Source organism: Equus caballus, chromosome 4 (genome assembly GCF_041296265.1).
Source record: "Equus caballus isolate H_3958 breed thoroughbred chromosome 4, TB-T2T, whole genome shotgun sequence".
Classification (NCBI taxonomy): domain Eukaryota; kingdom Metazoa; phylum Chordata; class Mammalia; order Perissodactyla; family Equidae; genus Equus; species Equus caballus.
The window spans coordinates 99,840,940-99,863,793 of NC_091687.1; positions in this window are offsets into that span (position 1 = coordinate 99,840,940).

A 22,854-nucleotide genomic window follows, 5' to 3' on the forward strand; every position below is an offset into this window, starting at 1 on the left:
TCCTACCAATCCTCCTTCCAGTAGGTGCCTCTCTCTGACTTCCCCTTCCATCCAAGTTAGACTCTGGACCCCAACCCTGGTCTCAGCTCCAAATATGCTCAAACATTTTTCAAAACACCTCATTCCCTCAGTGAGTGCTGTGTCTGTTTCTCCCACTGAGGACAATAGTCCTCTCTCCTGGTTTAGATCACTGTTCTCCGGTTCAATCTCTGTTCCTTGTTCAGGGTCCCACCTCCTCATTGTCTCCTATTCCACTTGAGCTATAATGCCTTCAGGTTTGATTGTTTTTCCTTCTGTCTCTTTAGTTCTAATTCCTCAGGTCTTCACATCTTGCATTATCATCAGAGTCTGATGCCCTTGGGTTGTTGCTCATAACAGGCAGTAAGAAGTGACAGCTTTCTGACATTTCAGCATAGGACTTTGTATTTTGGCCTGTCTTTGCTGAACCTTATATCTTCCCGCCTTGCTCCTTGTAACAGCCCTCAGTACTGTACACACCAGCCAACCCTAAGGGCTGAGCGCCCTGCTTTCAGGGGTTGGTCTGTGCTGTCAGAAAGGCTCCCTCCTCTTCCCTGTGGACAGAAACAATGGAACAAGCTTCAGACTACAATACTGCCCACCAATTCAAGGGATGTGGCAACTCTCTATTCTATGCACATCTTTAGATTGTTGGTTTTCTTTTACCCAGGTCGAACTCTGCCTCATCAACTGATTAAAAGATAAACACATCTGGATCTAGTATGTTGTTTTAATATAGCTTCTATTGTGAAATAAACAATTCTGCTGTAAAGTGGATAATTTGATTTAAGGTTGCATGGGATCCTCTAAACAAACACATGTGTCCCCACAAGACAAACCCTACAGTGGAGCAGAGGACAAGAAGAACGTAGCCCTGTGAGGAGGTGTGTTCTTCAGGACTCTGCAGGTCCCACAGTTTCTGAGCCTTTCTTCTCAGGAACCAAGGAGCCCATGCTGTCACAGCTGTTACCACCCAGGGTCAGGCAGCCCTGAACTTTGGGGAATCAGAGAGGAACTTCCAAGAAGGATTCCAGGACTGGAGCCAGCTGCAAAGGACAGGACAGCCTGTAGGACACAGGTTTGAGAAGGATATGTCTCCCTATCTTCATCAATTCTATTATTCCTTCATCCAGCTTGTTTGTTCTCTGATTTCTCTTTTTTCACTCAAAGCTAGACCCCAAGTACTACCACTGATCAAATGTCTAAATCTTCAGATGCTTGCTGTGAGCCCCACTGTTAGCCAAGGGGATCCTGCTCCCCTGGGTTCAGAGCCAGCGCACATGGTGTTGGATGTTTTCTCTCTTGTCCACTTTCCTTCCCTTGCACTGAAATGTCCTTTTAGGATTCAGGTGTCAGCTCTCACTGGATTTCCTCTCCACACTAACACTTGCAGGGTTATTTTTTGTCCTTTGGTGTCTTTATTCCCACAGTTTCTTTTTTTTTTTTTTTTTCCAAAGATAATCCTAAAGACATGTGAACCCAGTCCACATAAGGTTCACGTATGTATTCCCACAGTTTTAAATCATCAGTCTCAGGACTATGAACCACAGACTCGATGCCTCTGGATTGTGGCTCTGAATTGGTGGTTAGAGAGACAAGTGTGTCCTGGCTGTCTGTTCAGGTCTTCATACCCAGGCTAGCTGTCCTGAAGCCCCTGTTCTCCGAGGGTCCCTTTGCAGCTGCAGTATTTCACTTGAGGCCTGTGTGCTTGCAGGCTCCAGGACATGCGAGGTGCTGAACCTTGGGGTATTATGGATCTACGGGAGCACTAAGACTCCCCATTCCCTCTCATGGGGGTGCTCCTGAGTCTGTGGGTGTTACCTGAGACTGTGAGTCAAGGAGTCTCCTCCCTTGGAGAGTGAAGACCAGATGCCCCACCTGGAGAGGCCTCAGCCCCAGCCCACCCTGCCATGGACAGCAGGCACTTCTGCTGGTGACTTTTGGTCTCCTGGGAGTGCTTAGGAAATTCCCATTTTATTCCTTTTACCTAAGGGCATTTCCAGACTCCGCCTCCTTTTCTTTCTTCCCTCTGTCTCCTCCCACAGGACACATGGAACCTGGCATCAGCCAAACTCCTAGCCACTACGTCACAGAGATGGGACAGAGCATAGCTCTGAGGTGTGACCCCATTTCTAGTCATTTGTACTTCTAATTGGTACAATGATCCTGGAAAATGGAGTGGAGTTTCTGATTTCCATGTATAACAAGTTTCCTTCAGAGAAGGCAGACTTTTCGAAGGATCAACTCTCAGCTGAGATACCTGACGGATCACACTTCACTCTGAAGATCCAGCTTGCACAGCTGGGAGACTCAGGCATGTGTGCCAGCAGCTTGGCCACAGACTTGCAAAGACACTTCCTGTCCTCCCACAAACTCAACAGCTTCCCTGTTCCCCCCAGGCTCTCAGCAGCCCTGCCTGCCTGAGAGGGGTGAGTGGTGTGTGGTTGGGGCTGCAGCTGCCTCCCAGGAGCAGAGGTCAAAAGTTAACTTTGATTTGAAGAACATGAAATGTTGCACAGGGATATCTTGGGCTGTGGTATTCAGGAAATATTCTCAGGCATGACAGCATGTGTCTGTGGACCCTAAGGATGGGACAGATGTGGCCGTTGAGTGACCAGGGGAACCTACAGAGGAACTTTTGGATCCTCTTCTGGTCTCTGTCCTTGTTATTTCCAATTTAGCAAAACATGCCTTCCATCTTCGAGTGGAGACTGGCTCACTGGAGAGGAGAGGAGGGACTTGCATGAGGACACTCAGAATCCTCAACTGGGAACTTTCCAGAAGTTGAAGAATCTCAACATCAGATCCTAAGTACTTCTGAAAAAGGAATGTTCTGCAACAGTAGACAGCAGAGGCAGAAGCACCTTAGGATTCTGCCATCCAGGACAAGGAGGTTCTCTGGGGAACAATGGTTGCCCATGTGAGTGTGAGCTTATTCTCTTGGTGTGCCACTGTAGGACCAGCAGGGATGCAGGCCAACAAGAGGGTCACCACAGCAGGACAGACTGGGCCAGAGCAGATGCCCACAGAGCATCACATGGCAACAAAGAGTGAACTGTTCACTCTCAGCATGATGTGTGGAAACAAGACTGACTTCTCAGAAGCTAAACCTGAGGGCTCTTGAACAAGTGGCTGGAGGGATGATGTAGGGAATGCTTCACAAGGAAGATACAGGAATTTGTACTGCTGTATCACCCCCTTTTCCAGAGTTTCACTTTCCTTGGTTTCGGTTATCCATGACAACCACAGTCCAAAAATATTAAATGGAACATTCTAGAAATAAACTATTTATAAGTTTTAAATTGCTGCCTTTCTGAGTAGTGTGATGAAATCTTGGGCCATCACCCTCTGTCCCGCCATGGATATGAATCATCCCTTTGTCTAGTATATCCAACCTGTATGGGCTACCTTCTCATTAGTCACTTAGTGGCTGACTGGGCTATTGGGTTTGGCGTAGGGTGGGGTACCATCTGTGGTTTCAGGCATCCACTGGGGTTCTTGGAATGTAAGCCCACGGACGAGGGAGAACTACTGTAATAAGGCAGATAGACCTCAAGTATTCAATTAGAAAAATAAATTAGTATCGGTGTTCTAGGCTAGTAGAGTGTATCATTTTGTTACCAAGCACTAGGGAACTGGTGACCTACAAGTCCCCAGGAAACCAGAAGATGCTAACATCCAGGAGTCAACATCTGCAGGATTCAGCCTGTTTAATGTGATTCAGGAGTCATAAACAATCCTGAGGCTCCTTAGGATTGTATAGGGAGTCAAGCCCTGGGTCAAGGCTGGACTTCCTGGTAGTGCTGGGATGTAAGGGCTTAGAAGGAGTACACTTTGGATATCCATCAACATATGAGCTTCTTTTGTAATGACAGTGTAAGAAGCTCTGTGAATATCTGATAACATGTATATTTCACAAGTAAGTTTAGAAAGAATGCTGTTTGGAAAGTTGGTTGGTAATTCTGGATAGGGGGATACATTTTTTATTACAGGCAGTGAAATGCGTATTATTAAAGGTAAACTACATGCATTTTTTCAAATGGAAGCACTCAAGCAACACCATCCTAATCAAGATGTCAAACATATCATCATCTCTTACCTGGTATGTCCCCTTTTAGTTAATCTCCCCCATAGGTAATCAATGTTCTGATGTCTACCATCATAGAATAGATTTGTTTGTTCTTGAATTTCATATAAACAGAATCATACTTTTTTTGAGACCAGCATTTTTCAGTTAAAATAATGTTTTCATTGTTCATTCTTACTGTTATGTGTGTTGGTAATTCGTCCTTTTTTATTCTATGTATTTGTATTGTATGACCCTACCACAATTTGCATATGCATTCACATGTTGACAGACACTTAAATTGTTTATGGATTTTAGCTATTATAAATAAAGCAGCAATAACAGCATTCTGGTACAAGACTCTTGTGTGGACATCCACTTTTATTTCTCTTGGGTAGGTATCCAGGAGTGGGATTACTGGGTTGTATGGTAAGTACTTATTTTACCTTAGAAAAAGTGGCCACACTGTTTTTGCATTATCACAAAGTGGTCATACAGTTTACCCTTCTCACCAGGAATGTGAGTTCCAGTTGCTTCAGTTGTTTGTGCTGGAAGAAATGTAGAATGAGAGGAAGGGAATTCAAGCTGGTGATTCAAAGGATTTGGGAATGTACTACACTCAGCTGGCTGTCAATGTAAATAATCCATGCTCAATCTATAAATCAAAATTAAAGTAAGTTTATTATGAGCCAAATCTGAGGACTAGCCTGGAGCCTTCTTTCCCAAAGAAAGGAAGGGCACCAAAGAAGTAGGGCGTACGGAGTTGTTATACACCATCTTGGAACACAGAGCATACATTACATATGATAGGAATGTCCCTTTTACAATTGTCACAAGACTCTTAGTTGGCACAGCAGATCGGTGGTCAACAAGTTGGTGGTCACAGGTAAGCTTAGCAGGTCAGTAATTAATCCTTAGTTTAGGGAGAAGTACTTATCCTTAAAGAAATGCCGATATGGGGGGAAGCTACATCACTATCATTAAGGGCATCATCCTTGTCTTTGGGACATAGCAAATATTTAAAGCAGGTGTTCAATGCATGCTTAACAGGTCATTTGAGGCCCTTTTGGAAAAACAAGGTCAGGTCGAATTAGTTTTAAACCAAATGGCTTCCTCATATACTCTAATATGTGCTATTGCTTTTCATTTATTTATCATGGGAATCACCACACAGGAAACATGGAGGGGTCCAGGAGGATTAAGATAAGATCTGCAGGAAATCCCTGGAAACCTTCCTGCCGCAGCTGACAATGTAAACACTTCCAACTTATTAAGAGGAGGCACTGTGGTTCCACTGAGACACAAGAGGCTGTGGGGAGGGGCAGAAAGAGCTGTGGGCTCTAGGGAGAGGGAGTTGGAAAGGCTTTGTCATTATATCAGGCAGATTGATCTCCAACCTTTGACCCACTGCAGGAATACTATATAGCTCTCAGTAGGGAGTGGGAAGTCCCTCAAAACAGGAAAGAAAAGTAGATGGAAAGAGAGAATGACTGATTTGTGTTTTTCCTCAGAAAGATTCACCCTGAGCTAACATCTCTTGCCAATCTTCCTCTTTTATTTGTTTGAGGAAGATTAGCCCTGAGCTAACATCGATGCCAATCTTCCTCTATTTTGAATGTGAGTCACTGCCACAGCATGGCCACCAAAAAGTAGTGTGGGTGTGTCCCCAGGATCTGAACCCATGAACCCAGGCTGCCAATGAGGAGTGAACTGAATTTAACCAATGTGCCACAGAGCCACCCCCTGAGAATGACTGATTTTGACACAAATAAGAGGAGATTCTGGGCTTGGAGAACCTGTTGGAGTATTGACATTCAGGGAAGACGTGGCTGTTGGCTGGTGCTCAGAGTGCCAGCTCTTACTTAAGAACACCAGAGCATTGGGGTGGGGGATACCACGTCACTTCCTGAACTGCCATGGGTACCAGACATCTCTGTTTTGTGGCTTTTGGTTTCTTGGGAGAAGGTGAGTCCAGGAAACAGAAGGGAAACTCCTGATAACAGACTTTTCAATTCCAGATCCTCGGCATTTCCTTCACTTGGACAATTGTTTGCTTCATTGTCTCTATCTTAGCTTACATATCCTTCTCTAACAGAATACATGGATGCTCAAGTCAAACGGATACCAAGATCCTTATCAGAGAGATGGAACAGAAGTTGGTCTTTGAATGCTCTTAGAAAATGAACCATTTTGCAATGTATGGTATCTATAAGACCCAGGAATGGACCAAGGCTAAAAGATATAGAGAATTCCCCCCTTGACTCTGGAGTCAACCAGCACCAAGCAGACCTCTCTGTACTTCCGTGTCAGTTTGTGATTCCACAGGACTGCACGGTCACAGCCACTCAGCTCAGAAAGAACAAGGTGGCCCCTCCCTCATGAAGCCCCTGGACTAAACAGAAGAAAGCACAGAAGACCTCCCCAGCTCCTCCTGGTCCCCACAAGGAAAACATTTAGATTGAGGATGAGGAACCCAGAGCACTGAGGACCTCAGTCTGAGTTGAAATTGACTGAGAATAGCTGGGATGTGGCTACCAATTTGGCTGGACTGACTCCATTTTCTATCTGCTCTCTGTGTTATTACAATAGCATCTCTGTTCCTTCAAGAGAATTCCCCTAATTTTACTCCCTGCAGAAAAGCAAGAAGATAATCATGACGATTTATATGTAAAATAGACTATAGAGTCTACTTGATCTCTTCCCACAGACCTCAATTTCTGCTTCTCTCCTCTTTCCTTTCCCTGTCACATCCTTCTTACTAAGATATATCTTCCTCATATTAGATCTCTGCTCCAAATCCTTATGATAAAGCTTTCCCTAATTTAAAAAATTATATTGATAATATCCTCTTCTTTTTGTTCCTGGAAATAATAAGGTTGTTAAATCTGTGAGTGATGATGGCTAGCCTCCAATATGGCGAATGATCCTTGCCTCTTGGTATTCATGTCCTTGTGTAGTACCTTCCCACAATGAATCAGGGTTGGTTTTGGGGCTCCATAGAATACAACAGAAGTGATAGTGTGTAATTTCTGAGGTTAGATCTTAAAAGACATGGCAACTTCCACCCTCATCTCTAGGCCACTTGATCTGAGGGTAGCCAGATGCCATACCATGAGAATACTCAAGCAAGGACAAGTTTATACAGTCTTTGACATGACCCTCTTCAAGTCCAAAGGACAAACTAGATCTGCAAGCATTCGTTAGACATCATGAAATCAAGGAGAGTGAATAAGGAAGAGAAGGAGTGCATAAAGAAGAGAGAAGATTCATTCTAGGGAGTGGTGAGACCTTGGGGAAGAATTTTAGGAAAAGCAATGGGAGCAGTTGGGGAAGATAAAGGGTGTTAAGGAATTTTTTATATGTTGTGTCATAACTCCACCTTCCACATGCAAACTGAATTATTCGTTAAAAATGTGCATTGGCTCTCAAAGTTTTTATAGTCAGTTTTCTATATTTGTGGGGTTTATCACTATTCTGTAATGGGTTTTAAAGCAAAGAGACAAATTTTTATTAAGATACATATAAAAACAAAGCCCTCGTGCCTAGTATATTGCCTGTCAATGTGCCCAAAAATAAATTATTGCTAATATTATTATTAGCATGACTGGAAACAGTAATTTCTGCATGAGGATCATAGTGTCCCAAATACCCTACTTAACAAGAACAGAATTCTGGCCTGTAAAGTTCTGCCCAACCCTGCCACAGGCACCAGACTGCTATGCTCAGAGACACTTTCTACCTGGCAGCAGGTGAGTCTGGGTACAGAGGATTAGGGAGTTTAGAAATCTTTCTCTTTTGTCTATATCATCTGGTTTCTCCTGGCCACTGTCCCCGGTATCTAGGTCTTCTCCCAAATTCCACAGTTGCTAGTATCACCCAGACCCTAAGACAGCTGGTCACAGAAAGAGAAATGATGCCTTTAACAAGTGACCTGCCTCTGAGACCCAATTATGTATGCTACATCCATGGGAGCTGTAACAGCAACAAAAACTGCTTCTCTATTTTAGAATCATCCACAGATAAAATTACCCCTCTAGTAGATTCTAAGCAAGTTACACTTAACCCCTCACCTTGGGTTGGGGGGGTTACCTTTCTACTTTTGTGAGGTCATAGAGGTGCGTAGCTATGGTCACTCCTTGTCTAGGCACAAGCTTCTGTCTATTGCCAACTGCTAGGAATCTCATCCCAAGTCCCACCTAGGTTCCACTTACTCTCCACATGGGATTAGCTCAGTAGTTGCTGGAAATCAACATACTAGTCTCCTTCTTTTGGAAACCCATTTTCCACCTCAGCTCCCATAATATTTTGCTTCTGGTTCTGCTCTTATACCTTTGACTTGTCTTCTTTTAGTATCTTTTGTCCACTCCCTGACTTCTAGATGGACTTAAATGTGAGGCTCCACTGGGGGTTCCTATTCAATTCATTTCATCTTTATATTTCTACTACGTTTCTTGAATGACATTTTACCCTCCTCAGTCTTAATTCGTATAGAGTGATTTTCATTGGTCTAATTCCCATTCGGATTTCTCTTTCAACTCCAAAACATTATATCAGCTTTCCGGCCTAATATCTTCATCTCGGTAAGCCACGGACACACACAAACTCAGCATCTGAAAAACTGAATTAATCACATTCCCCACCACACCATACCCACTGCATTCCACTTAGACATATTTGTGTCACTAGTACTGTATAACCTGTTCACTCATTGGATAAATATTTTAATTACATTTTGTATAACAAGCCATTTGACAAGACATTTTGGAATCATGATTTAGGTCCCCAAAGAGTCAAGTTAAAGAGATCAATAAGTAAATCTTCTGAGTGTATTTTAAAGCTCTTAATTGGTAGCCTTGTGTCAAGGAAGTAAGACAAATAAACCCCTTGTTTTTCAAGTACTGCAAGGTCCCATTCGACTTGTAGCATACACACAATCCTGAGGGAGGGACAAGTCCTCCAATAATTGAAGGTAAAACTAGCCTTCATTTTTCAATGCGAAGTCAGATCCTATAAATAAAACAGTTTGCGAAACTTGATATCTTTTACTTTTCCTTTCTCAAGTGGCCTTTCCTCACCATCCATAGGACCATGGTGTCCACTGACTACCTGCAAGTTCATGTAGGCATAAAGTCTACGTGTTCATTTTAAAAGAGTCCCTTGCTGAGTTTCAGTTGGAATTCTTTACATTCTATGGAACCACTCTCCAGGTGAGCTGTGAGGTTGTCAGGGGTTAGGATGTGTCCTATCCTCGCTTATAAAAACTTCTCTCCAAGACATAATCCAACTCTCCTCATCCTTCCTTACAGACTCGAGCAATGCCAAGACTAGAATTTTGCTTTTCTTTGTTTTTTTAAAGATTGGCACCTGAGCTAACATCTGTTGCCAATCTTCTTTTTTTTCCTTCTTCTCCCTAAAGCCCCCAGTACATCGCTGTGTACTCTAGTTGTAGGTCCTTCTGGCTCTGCTGTGTGGGACGCCACCTCAGCATGGCTTGATGAGCAGTGCTAGGTCTGCGCCCAGGATCCAAACGAGCAAAACCCTGGGCCGCAAAAGCACAATGTATGAACTTAACCATTTGGCCATGAGGCCAGCCCCAAATTTCACTTTTCTAACATCAAGTCTGATGTAGGGAAAGATTGTTTAATCTTCAAGTACAGTGATTCCTTAACTAGTGGACATTTTAGATGAAAATTACTTGCCAAAATTTTGGAGACCAATGTTCCAGCTGACTTGAGATTTAAAAGTAGGATATTTAAAACAAAAAACAAAAGTAAAAATGAAAGAGAACTTCACTATATATTCCCATCAACTTCCAAAATTCAAGAACATCATACCCACTAGCTTGGGTAATACTGAAGAAAAAAACAGAAAATAACGAGTGTTGACGAGGTTGTGGAAATATTGGAACATTTGCATTGATAATAGGAATTTATAAAATAGTGCAGCAACTGTAGCAAACAGTGTAACAATTCTTAAAAAAATTAAACACAGAATTACCATATGATCCAGCAACTCCACTTCTGCGTACATGCCTGAAGGAAGTGAAAGCAAGGATTCAAATAGATATTAGCACACCAATGTTCATAGCAGCATTATTTGCAGTAGCCAAAAGGTGGTAAAACCCATCCAATCAATGGATAAATGGATAAAGAAAATGTGATATATACACCTATATATAAAATGGCATATTATTCAAGCTTAAAAAGAATGAAACTCTGACACATGGTACAAAATGGATGAACCTTGAAGACCCTATGGTAAGTGAAATAAACCAGACACTAAGGACAAATACTATGTGATTCCACTTCTATGAGGCACCTAGAGTAGTGAAATTCATACAGGCTGAAAATAGAATGGTGATTTCCAGGGGCTACGGTCGGGGAGGGAATTGGGAATTAGTGTTTAATGGATGCAGGGTTTCAATTTGGGAAGATGAAAAAGATCTGGAGATGGATACTGGTGAGATAGCACAACAAGGTGAATGTAGTAAATGCCACTAAAATGTAGACTTAAAAATCGTAAGTTTTATGTTATACATATATATGTATTAGGACAATAATAAAATTAAAGAACACTTCAAATTAAAATTTGTAAAAGATAATCTTCAAATCAAGATGAGTTCCACTCAAGAAAGGAGAATTGGTTAACCATAATTTCAAATGCAGAAAATTAAATTATAGTATTTTAATAGCATGCACCCTATTTCCTCAGGAGGAAAGTAATACTGATGCAAATGTTTTAATATGTACTGCGTATGAAAGGCAAACCTCAAGGGCATTGTTCTATATAATACGGGTAGAAGAATCTGAGGTTCTAGGAAGTCTTGGGAGGGGATCTAACGATTCAGGCTGGCAGAGAAATGGTGAAAACCTGTGTTCTTCATCATATATTCAGTGTAGCACTTTCCAAATCTTCATCAGACTCTACTGAACTCACCAACACTTGATGTGCAGGATTTTGTTGAGGAAATCAAAGAAGGTCTTAGCTTCATGGCCAGGTGATGTGACAGGGTTAGACAAGACCTGGAGAATACAAACATCCTTGAGACTGGTCAGAAATCTCTAGAAGGGCTTTGGATTCCCATAGCTTTGGGAACTTATAAGTTCTAGGAAATTTCACCTAATTTTTAAAGAAGACAGAGCTTCATAGATCTTATCTGGATTCTAAACTTAACAGCTGAAATCTCATTTTTATGAAAACAGGAAAAAAATCTCCTAATGATAGGAGTCATTATTTTAGGAAAATAATCATACATATTAGTTCCTACTGGACAAAAACTTTAGTGTTTACATGAAGCATTGGCTTCTCTTAGAGAATTGGATAACATGAATCTTCTTCCTCATAATAAAACACTTGGAAATATTGATGTAACATTGCTAGGTATACTACCGTGAAGATCTCCAGTAAATTGACCCTTTGCATTCTTATGGGTTAAATACCTTCTACATTCTTGTGTACATTGCACATCTTCACATAGTATATTTAACATGCTTATTTTAAATTCTTGGTTCATCTGCTTCAACAATTCACTTTCTGGGGACATCTATTGTCCAGCTGGTTATCTTTCTTTTGGAGTCTTTTAGCGGTATCAGTTACCTGCTATTGATTTCTGCAATAATATTGCAGGTAAATTGTCTCAAAGCAACGAAGGAGTCGGGTAACAGCAGAGGTGAAATGATTTCGACTATCATGTTTTCTCACGGCAGTCTTCGGCTCACCTCTCATCTTACTCATATTCTAGTCCAAAATAGCTTCAATCTTTCTAGAATATTCTCCTGGTTTTTGCTTGGTCTCTAGTACTCATATTTGCTTCTTGCCCTTTCAGGCTCCCCTGAGGAGGAGCCAGGAGGTGATGTCAGTTTGCAATTTTAGAAGGATCCAGAAGCCATTGATCTCATATCTCACACATCTTTATAATATCAGCTGAGCTCCTCTTGTCTGAAATAAGATGGCTATTTGTCATGGGGTCTCAGGAAACTCTAAAGCAAGCTTAGATACTGTGTTTGTTTTTTTATGGTTAAGGAATGATGGGAAATCCAGCAAATTTATCTACTTGAATTCAAAAAGTGCCAGGTATTCCCTTTAAAACAGAGAAATATACTTTCCCTAGTGTGATTAATACTTATTGCTTACATTTCTACGATTTTGTGTAGAAATCCTCCTTATCTACCATCAGAGACTCCATAAGACTCATCAGCTGCTGTTATAAAATATTTTAGTAAGTTATGATACACAAAATTCATAAAAAGTATTCATTTATGGAACATTGCGATCTGACTTAAGATAATTTCATCTGGTTTATGTCCATGGAGATTCACTCAGGGTGGAATTTTTCTCCTTTGTGTGGCATCTTATAAGAGGTGCTGGTCACTGACCACAGCTCATTGGCACAACAACTAGTGACTGTCAATGTCAGATGCAGCTGGATCAGGGGTCTCTTCTCAGTGACGCTTAATGGAGTTGTTTGCCTTTGGACATGGAAAGTCAAGAAATAGATTACATTAGAATATCTATATAATGCACTATCTAAAATTTAATAACAATTAAATCAAATGTAAACATTTAAAGAAATTTGGATTGGAAGTGAACTAAGTCAGAAGAAGCAAATGGAAGATACTGGTTCTGGAACTGACTCCTTCTCACATTCTATTTTCCCAAGTCTGTCTGTTTATTTTGTTATCCTACATTAATCCAAAATGGTTTCTCCTTCCTAGTATCATAAGGGTAGAGAGTTAGAATATTTTTTTTCAACTTGGGCATCGAAGAAAAACTTAGAGAAATATGGTCATTTATCTATACACGTTTAATTATATATGGGGAAATGTGCACTATGCTATCAATGAACATAAGGAAAATTAAAATTTCTCAAAGAGAGAGGATAAAGATACAAATTCTCCAGTGGTAGGGGAACAGTGAATATTATTTTCTTTATTTTAGGGTAAGCTGATTAGGGGGCATCTTGCACAGAGGCCTGTCTGAATGGTCTGCCTTGAGCAAGCTGTCTGGGGCCATCAAAAAGGGCGCCCCCAGTGACGTAGTGGTTGATTTCACACACACTCTGCTTCAGCAGCCCAGGGTTCACCAATTTGGATCCTGGGCATGGACCTACACACTGCTCATCAAGCCATGATGTGGCAGCATCCCACACAGAAGAACTAGAAGAAATTACAACTAGGATATATAACTGTACTGGGGCTTTGTGGAGAAAAAAAATAGGAAGTTTCACAACAAATGCTAGCTCAGGACCAATCTTCTTCACCAAAAAAAGCATAACTTAAAAAAAAAAAAGAAACTACTTCAGTTAATTATTAATCATCCACAAGTACTTGGGAATTCATCTGCAGGAAGAAAGACAGGCTGTCTCTATGTAATCTTTGCTACACTTCTTCTTTAGCAACCCACCTAACCTTAGGCTTGCTCTATTTTTGCCCTGCTCGCCCAGGTTTGCCCTATTTCCTTCATCAGAATTTTCTCCAAGGCAAAATATTTCCTTCATGACCACCTTTTGTCCTTACAATGCAAAATCCTAAATGAGCTAGAGTTGGGGTTGTGTGTGTGTGTGTTTTGTCCCTTTAGGAAACAAAACAAAACAAAACAACAGGGCAATAGGTACTAGTGAAATAGGTCCTAATTTAAACACGTCTCAGGACCCTTGCTTCATGACAAAGACAAAATCTTGGTTACCACCCAAAAGGACACACGGGGGCACTGTGGAACTGTTTAGCTCCAAAAGTTTCTGGGGCAGAGCCAGCTGTCTGGGACCAGGAGGGTTAAGAAGCCTTGTCTGATGTTTTGATCCCCTGGAAGGCTTACTACTATAGACATTAATTTGCAGGTGTCTGTCTTGACCTGGAGCCATGAACTTCAACTATGCGGTGGTGAGGGTGTCTCTCTGAGCTTGCAAGGGAAAGTGAAGGGTGTGGAGCTGAGAGGAGGCAGCCTGCATGCCCCAGGCAGAGACAGGGAGAGGGACACCTGCCTCAAAGGAAAAGCAAGAGAGTTGTGGGGATGGGCATGATGCCTAACCCAGCCTAGCCTAGACCAGCCCAGTCCAGCCCCACATGTCATGGAAGAGGCTTTGCAGGACAAAGCAGGTTTCCTGAATCAGATGAGTCAGGGAACTGGCAAAGGAGGCCTGGCTCATGGGAACCAGCAGAGACAATGACATCAGAGCCATGACATCAGAGCCATGACATCATCGCCTAACCTCCAATCAGAGAAGGGATACCCTGGACTTCATCTCTTAGGAGACCAGAACTCTCAGCAGGGGGAGACCTGCCCAGTTCTGCTCCACCCTGCCATGGCCTCCAGGCTCCTGTGCTGTGTGGCCCTTTGTGTCCTGGGAACAGGTAAGTCCTTGGTACGGGTGGGAGATCTCTGTTCTAAGCTTGACAGCGCCTGAATCCAAGGCACATTTGGGCTGCCTCCTGTGTTGCTGATCCAGCCCCTGTCTTCTTCCCTCACAGGCCCAGTGGATTCTGGAGTCACCCAAACACCAAGACACCTGATTAAAGCAAGAGGACAGCAAGTGACAATGAGATGTTCCCCTATCTCTGGGCACAAAAGTGTATCTTGGTACCAACAGCCACTGGGCCAGGGCCCCCAGTTCCTCATTCAGTATTACAATGAGAAAGAGAATGAGAAAGCAGACACCGCGAATCGATTCTTAGGGAAGCAGTTCAGTAACTATAGCTCTGAGCTGAATGTGAGCTTCCTGGAGCTGACGGACTCTGCCCTGTATCTCTGTGCCAGCAGCGTAGCACAGCCCTGCAGAGTCACCAGCGTTCTGTGCACAAACCTCCTCGCCCCAGCGTGGAGCAACCTCAGAGCTGACAGATTTGTGAGGACTTCGGGGCTGCAGCGGGAGAGAAAAACGAGTTAGGGCCCTGGAAAGTACAGAGTCGGGCTCTTCTGCCACTCAGCGACATGGGACAACAGAGGATAAGAAGGTCTGTTCGGAGGATGGTGCTGCATAAATAGTTCACTACAAAATCACCTTCTTTGCCTGGCGCTCTATGCTACAGGGTATGGGAGAGTGTGTAGTTTACAGCTGACACCCTCTTTTTTCAGGAGGAAGAGTGTTTTGAGGGATGGAAATTGTTTGATAAAGATGTAGTCTAGATGATAGAATCACAAGGATTTGTTTTATACAATTTAGAATCAAGAAACTGAGATTATGGGAGAGTTTAGGAGAGCAGATATAATTGAAGATGGTTGAAAATAGAGATAGAGCTAAAAATTATATTTAAAAAACTATGTTATTTGTAACATGATCTCTTTGTTCCCCAACCTCCCAAAGTCAATACCCAGAAAACACAAAGCAGGGCCTTACAGCACCTAGCATCACCCAGCGGCCGCTCCCACATGAGGACATCACCACCCACATGATGTGATGATGGTGTGAGAACCCTGGAGCTGATTCTGACTCCTTCCTTCTTGACTTCTCACTCCAATCTTGCCTCCTGGAGCACAGTCAAGCACCTCCCAAAACACAGATGCGGGCATGCCTTCCCTGATTTTAAGCAGGCAGAGGCTCTCCAACTTCCCCAAGATGAATTCTACTTCCCTGGAACAGCTTTCTAACCCTTCACCCCGCAGAATCTGTCTTCTTCAGAGCATCGCTTCTTGACGGTCTCGGGATGCAGCTTACTCTGTGACCAAACATCTCTTCGCCACATTTCCTACGACACTGATAAATTTAAATCCTCTGGGTCTGCTCTTGATCCTCCCATGGCCTAGAAATTTCTTCCCTTCACCCCAAACATGGCCAGACACTATTGATCTTTCAAGGACTGGCTCAGCCGTGCCTTCCTCTTTGCTTCTCACCCTGACATTCCACAGCGCTATCCTATTGATTAGTCTGCTCAGACTGAAGTAACAAAATACTTCAGGCTACGTGACTTAAACAACAGATATTTATTTTCTCACAGTTTTGGAAGGTAAAAATCCAAGATCAAGGTGCTATGATTGGTTTCTGGTGAAAACTCTATTCCTGGTTTTCAGACAATCTCCATCTGGCTGTGTCCTCTAATGTTCTCTCCTCTGTGTTCCATCAGAGAGAGAAAGAGATCTCTGGTGTTGCTTCCTCTCCCCCATAAGGAGACCAGTCATGTAGGACTAGAGTCCCACCCTTATTACATCATTTAACCTGAACTACCTCCTAATAGGCCCTACCTTTACATACAGCCACACTAGAGGTAAGGACTCCAACATATGAATTTTGGGGAACACAATTCCACCCATAACTATATTGCTCTCTTTGCTTTACTTTCACAGGAAAAGTCAAGTATATAATTTTCACTCCTTGACACATGTGAAATCAATAAATTAATGCCCACTGATACAGAGCCATAGAGTATTGTTATTCACTAGTTTTCCGTCACAATAATCTCCTCGTACCTGAAATATAATGGGCAGTCATTGTGGGTAGTCTTGGCTTTCCATCCAACTTCTGCAGTGTTCTGTGCAATCGTGTTCTCATAGCCAGGACTGACGACAGCCCTGTAAAGGACCCTAATTGTATCTAAAGCTGAAATATGCTGATGCTTTTTGGAACAGAGAATGTCATGCTATAGTAATCTTCATCCACACATGATCCTGTAATGAATTTTCCATCACCAGCCACCACCACATTTTTAGAAACATCTCTTGTCATCATCAAGGATGATTCTAAGAAAAGAATCTGAAAAACTAATCGAGAAAAATTGCCATGTTTGGTAATAAAACCTGGAAATCCTCGTTAATTAAAGAATAATGATGTGTGTGTGTGTGCATGCGTATGTGTTTTCTTGTAAAGACACATGAAATGGAAATAGTTTCTCTCTGGGTGGGATTTACTAGAATCATTGGGTCACTGAGCAGAACTCATAGGTCATTTTGGGAAGTGATAGTAAATGTCAGGTCCAAGTGGATCAACCTTAACTATGGCTGCAGGGTTGTTTATTTCAATATTTTATAAATTCAGAAATTAATGTGTAATATTTATAAACCCTCTTTATAAAATGCACTATCTAAAAATTGGTAATAATTAATTTAAATACAAAATCTGGAAAGTTCCGGATCTGATTAATCAGGAGAAACTATGGAATAAAGTGTTTCCAGGCTGGATCAACCTGAGATCATCAGACTGTTTATTTTTGTGGTCTGTATGATTTGGGTTGCTTTCTCCATTTTAGCATAGTAATTGCAATTGTGCAGCAATTATTTCCTTTTCCATCAAAATGTTGGTTCAAACAATCTTTTTCTCTGCAGGTTCAGTGTGGAGATGAAGATCAGCCCTAAATCAGCCAGGCTGGGAGAACAGTGGATATGGAGAGAGTGGGGTAGGGTGAGAGGGCTGCAGGGGTAGGGGTTGGGGGGAATTTCTTGATTTAGACAGAAGTGAGAATCCACGAGACTGTGGACATTCAGCCACGAGGAGGAACTGTGGACTCACAGTCCTTACTGCAAGGCACCCTGGGAGGATTGAGAGAGTGGCTCAGGAGGGGACAGTTAAGGGAATTCTTGGTCATGCCTGCATCAGGCAGGGGGTTTGAGTTCACTGGGTTCACTGGTCCTGGGACATGTGGAGCTAACAGGCTCCTCACTGCCCAGGGAAGCGGAGACCCGCCTTGAACCTCAGTGGGCACCAAGGGGGCTGTCTCCTGGAGCCTGAACAGGAAGTGGAGGGTGAAGGGGTTGGGGCAGAAAGGTCTGAGTAATTGGTGTCAGGCAGGGGCATGCCGGCAGAGGGAAATCAGGCATGTTGTGGGCTATGGGGATGGCGCTCAGTTCACACTCACCCTTTGTTGAGGGGCTGTGCAGAACAGGATGGCACCTAGAGTAGCCGACCCTGGGTCCTGTTAAGGTGGACAGTGGGCAGGGGGCATCTGCAGAGAGAGTAACAGCAGAGCAGCGTCGTCATAGGCAAATGCTCCTATCAGGGAAACGGGAGGTTCACAACTGTAGACCAGTCACCCCAGGAGCCCCCGCCCCTGAGCTGGGAGACTTCTTAGTTCCTGATGCTGCCACGGGCTCCAACCTCCTTTGCTGTGTGGCTCTTTGTCTCCTGGGAGAAGGTGAGTCCTGGGCATAGGGTGAAAGCCTCGGCTGTGGGTTTGCCATGCCCGAAAGCGGAGTCCGCCAATGACGGCTGCAGTGGGAGGCTGTCCCTGTGCTCGGCCCTCGGATACTTTCTTTTTCCTCTCGACAGGCCCGGTGGATTCTGGAGTCATCCAAACCCCAAGACATCTGATCAAAGCAAAATGACAGCAACTGATGCTGAAATGTTCCCCGTCTGTACACATCTCTCTGTGTACTGGTACCAACAGGCCCTGGGCCAGGGCCCTCAGTTCCTCATTCAGCATTACAGTGGGGAAGAGAGAAAAAGGAGACATCCCAGATCGATTCTCAGGGCAACAGTTCAGTGACTATAACTCTGAGCTGAATGTGAGTGTTTGTACCTCTCGGCCCTGTACCTCTGTGCCAGCAGCTTGGCACGACCCTGCATGATCAGCAGCCTACAGCACTAAAACATCCCTGCCCCAGTTGAGGAAGTGACATTAAGGGTGGTGGCTGCCACCCAGACAGGCTCAGGCCCTCATATATATCAGACAGGCCTTTCCCAGACACTCGTCCTGCTACTTATGAGTGTGATGTGTTTTATGCTCACAGAAATCATTGAAAATAAGTATTATTTTAGGGGCTGGCCCCGTGACCGAGTGGTTAAGTTCGCGCGCTCGGCTGCAGACGGCCCAGTGTTTCGTTGGTTCGAATCCTGGGTGCGGACAGGGCACTGCTCATCAAACCACGCTGAGGCAGCGTCCCACATGCCACAACTAGAAGGACCCACAACGAAGAATATACAACTATGTACTGGGGGGCTTTGGGGAGAAAAAGAAAAAAATAAAATCTTAAAAAAAAAATATTAAAAAAAGGAAAAAAAAAGTATTATTTTACCTGTTTATATATGCAAGGGGAAGTAACTTTCCCAGGTCTTATATTTCATAACCGGCAGAACAAGGAGTCAAATTCAAGTCTGTTTGTTAACATCTGTGGTGCCCCCATCACCAGAATGTCCACTCATCTGGCTTCCGGTTTCTAGGTCCAGATTAGCAGGACTGGGATGGTCATGCATCGTATGTGATTATTATTGCACTATACTGACATTCAAAGACAGTATGACTTCAAGGCAAAGCACATCCATTGATCTTTCATTGTGAGAAAAAGCAAAGACACCATTTCTGCACTGTGGCTGCGCCGTGGATCTCAGTCATGCGTGATCTGTCAAGGGGGCTGTGTGAGTAGGGAGATTTCCAGATCTGCCTTCCCAGCTGCACAGCAAAGGGAGTGGGATATTTGCAAGGAACAGTGTGTCTTCCTGTACACGATACAATTACCTTGAGGGGAAGGCACACACGCGGTCATTATTTCTTCCCTAGTTTCTTTTCCTCAACAAACATTCTTGGCCTCTTAGATTGTGCAAGGTATTGTATCACATAAAATAGAAAATGAAAATAAGTATGTTTCTTCTCTTTGGGAGTTTTGAGGTCTGTATTATTGTAATACTTACCTTAAATGTTTGACTATTTCTATGGAAACCTCCTGTCACGTGAGTACAGGTCCATTGCAGAAGTGCAAGCAGTGAGTACCTTAATGCACAAACACTGTTCAGTTCTGCTCCAGGTAGCAGACTCAGAAAAAAAATCACTCTATCATCTATTGACAATTTAATGATCAGACAAAAACTTAAGAGGCAAATGCAATCACTGTTCTAATTTTAAAGATGAGGAATTTGCCCTTGAGTGAAATAACCTGACCAAATCAAACACCTGTTAGGGCGATGCGGCAGTGGGACTCAAACCCTGCTCTGCCTCCCTCTTACATCCCATGTTTATAACTCTGCGCCAGAATGCATTTACATAGAGATATATTTCTTCAAAATCAGGATGCTGCCCCCTATGTCCCTTTCAGACACGCTGGCCCTAATGAAATCATTGACAAGTGTCAGTTTACCCAGGAGAGAGTGTACAGAGAAAGAGCCCTGAGCAGGTGCCATGTTCACCTGGCTCCGGTGCCAATTACAGCACCTGCTGCCAGTCAAGACCTGAGGCCAGTTTCTTGACATGTGAGGCTGAGTTTTTTCATGCATAAAATGAGACTAATAATATGTCTCTGTATTAGTCACTGTTCTCCAGGGAAATATACGATATATATACACACATATATATACATACATACATATATATTCTATTTATTATAAGGAGTTAGCTCACACAATTGTGAGGCTGATTAGTCCAAAATCTGCAAGCTGGGCTGGTGGTGCTGGAGACCCAGGGAGAGCCCTTGTTTAAGTCTGAAGGCTCTTAGGCAGGAAGAGCTGATGTTGCAGCTGAAGGCCACCAGCTGGACAAGTCTCTCTCACCTGGGGGAGGATCGGTCTTTTCATGCTATTCATGTCTTCAGCTGATTGGGTGAGGTCTACTGACATTATGGAAGGCAGAATGCTTTACTCTACTGATTAAAATGCTAATCTAATATTAAAATCTGTGTATTGAAATGTTAATCTCACCCAAAAACATCCTCTCAAGAGCACCCAGAATATATTTAACCAAATATCTGTGCACCCCATGGCCCAGTGCCGTTGACATATTAAATAACCATCATATCATCTTCCACGGTTGTGTAAAAATTTAATAAGCATAAAGTACCTAGTACATAATAGGAGCGTATCTTGATTCGATTTGCTCATCTCTGACAGCCTTTTCTACCATTTCTTATGTACAAAGTAAGACCCAGACTCATTTTGCATGAAACCCTATATGGAAGATTTCAGATGTCACAGAAATAAAAATATTTATGTCTTATGAGTCATTACATGAAATTACCTGGAGCATGTAACATACATCCCTCCTGAGACATTTTTAATCAACTTTATCGACATGTGAATTACGCTCAAAATACATTACACAATTTAGAACAGAAAAATAATTTTTAAGCAATTTATGTGTTTATATATACCCATGTAACACCCATCCCATGAAGACATATAACACATTTCCATCACCCAGAAGCTTCCCTCAGGCCCCTTGGCACTGGTCTCTCAATTGCTGACAACCAATGATGTGATTTCTATCACTACAGATTAGTTTTGCTGAGGCAGCTTTTTAATGGGAATTTAAAATCTCTACCCGCTAAAACAATTCCTCTTCAGTACAAAGCTAACTGCTTAAGAGCATTACGTGCTCCTGGAAAGTGTTATGGTTAAAGTCCTTGAAAGCATGTGAGATCCCTGACTAACATTAGGGGCAATTCTATCTGGAAATAGATGGTGTGATAAAATGATCATCAAAAGATCTTTCTGGCTGGTTGAAGCTGCTTTTATGAAATTTGCTTACTCATTTTCATTCATTTCTTATGCACCCGTTAATTCAAATTATGTTATAATGATATTTTGACAGACATTCATCATCTCCAAGGAAATTATTCTGAGTTCCCATCAGACACATGCAGAGCCAGGCTTCATGTGCACACACTGCGTGCAGGGGCTGAGCAGACCACAGGCCGTAGTGACTTTATCGAGAGATACTCCACATTAGGAGAAGGGTTTCCTTTGCCTGGACCCCAAGTGTCCATCCCACAAAACATGAGCCTTGAGCTGGAAAATATCCCTTTGTCTTCCAGCCTTGCCTGGGCACAAGTCTCCAGTTTTGTGTGTCTTTTTGTCCCCTGGACCAGAGAAGTCCAGGCACAGACCTGGAACCCACTCATGGGCTAGCCAGGCCCCAGCTTCAAGGCTTGTTGTTGTGCTTACATCAGGTTCCTCCTTTGGTTCTGAACTTAGTTTTTGTGTCCTTCCCTCTGATGCTGAGAGATGCTGAATCATCCAGATCCCAGACATGAGGTTCTGCTAAAGGGAAAGCAGCATACCGGAGGTGACCACAGGTCCAAAACCATGTACTCAGGCCCAGCTACGCATATTTGCAGAGCCCATGGTTCAAATATTATTGAGAATATGAAGATCATGACAGCAGAGCATTGAGCCAAGTACAGGGTCCTTCTAAAGTGGGGGATTGAGTACAACAAGATACAGCTTATGAGCTCCATGATATTTATTACTTAATTAACAGCAGCCATTCTTCGCAAGGAGATATTCCCCAGGGAATGGATGTCTCAAATAAAGAACAGAGCACTGTTCACTTACCCTGGAGTCTGTGACATCTCCCCAGTCCCTGACATGTCTGTACTCCTTTGTGCCAGGAGGTCATCTGAAACACTCAGCAGCCATCAGCTTGCCACAGAGAAAGGTCAGTCACAGGTGTGTGGTTGCTCTGCTTCCTGACGTCTCTCCCCAAACCAGGGAAGCAAATGCTCCAGCGAATATGAAGGTGCTCTAGCTACAGTTGGCAGGTGTCCCATCTGTCATGAATTGATAAGAAACAGAGCAAACAATTCCTCAAATGCTGATGAGTCTGCCCCTGAGGTCTGGCAACCAGATACCAGGAGAATCATTGTAGGTGGAAGGACCTCAACAGGATGCTGGTCAGTAAGGAAAGTAGAAACAGATACTCGAAAGAGTATTTGGGCCGGTAGAGTCAGAAAGGGCATCAGAAAGCCATAGGACCCTCCCTAGATTCAAAACTACAGAAATATGGAGATACATAAAACCAGTGTATTAATGACGAACTATATCACAGGGATAAATATACGTAAAGTGACAAATCGTTTTCCATAAAGGTTAATAATGACGTTTAATGCTTATGTCAATTCAGAGAAATGCATGCTTCCCATTC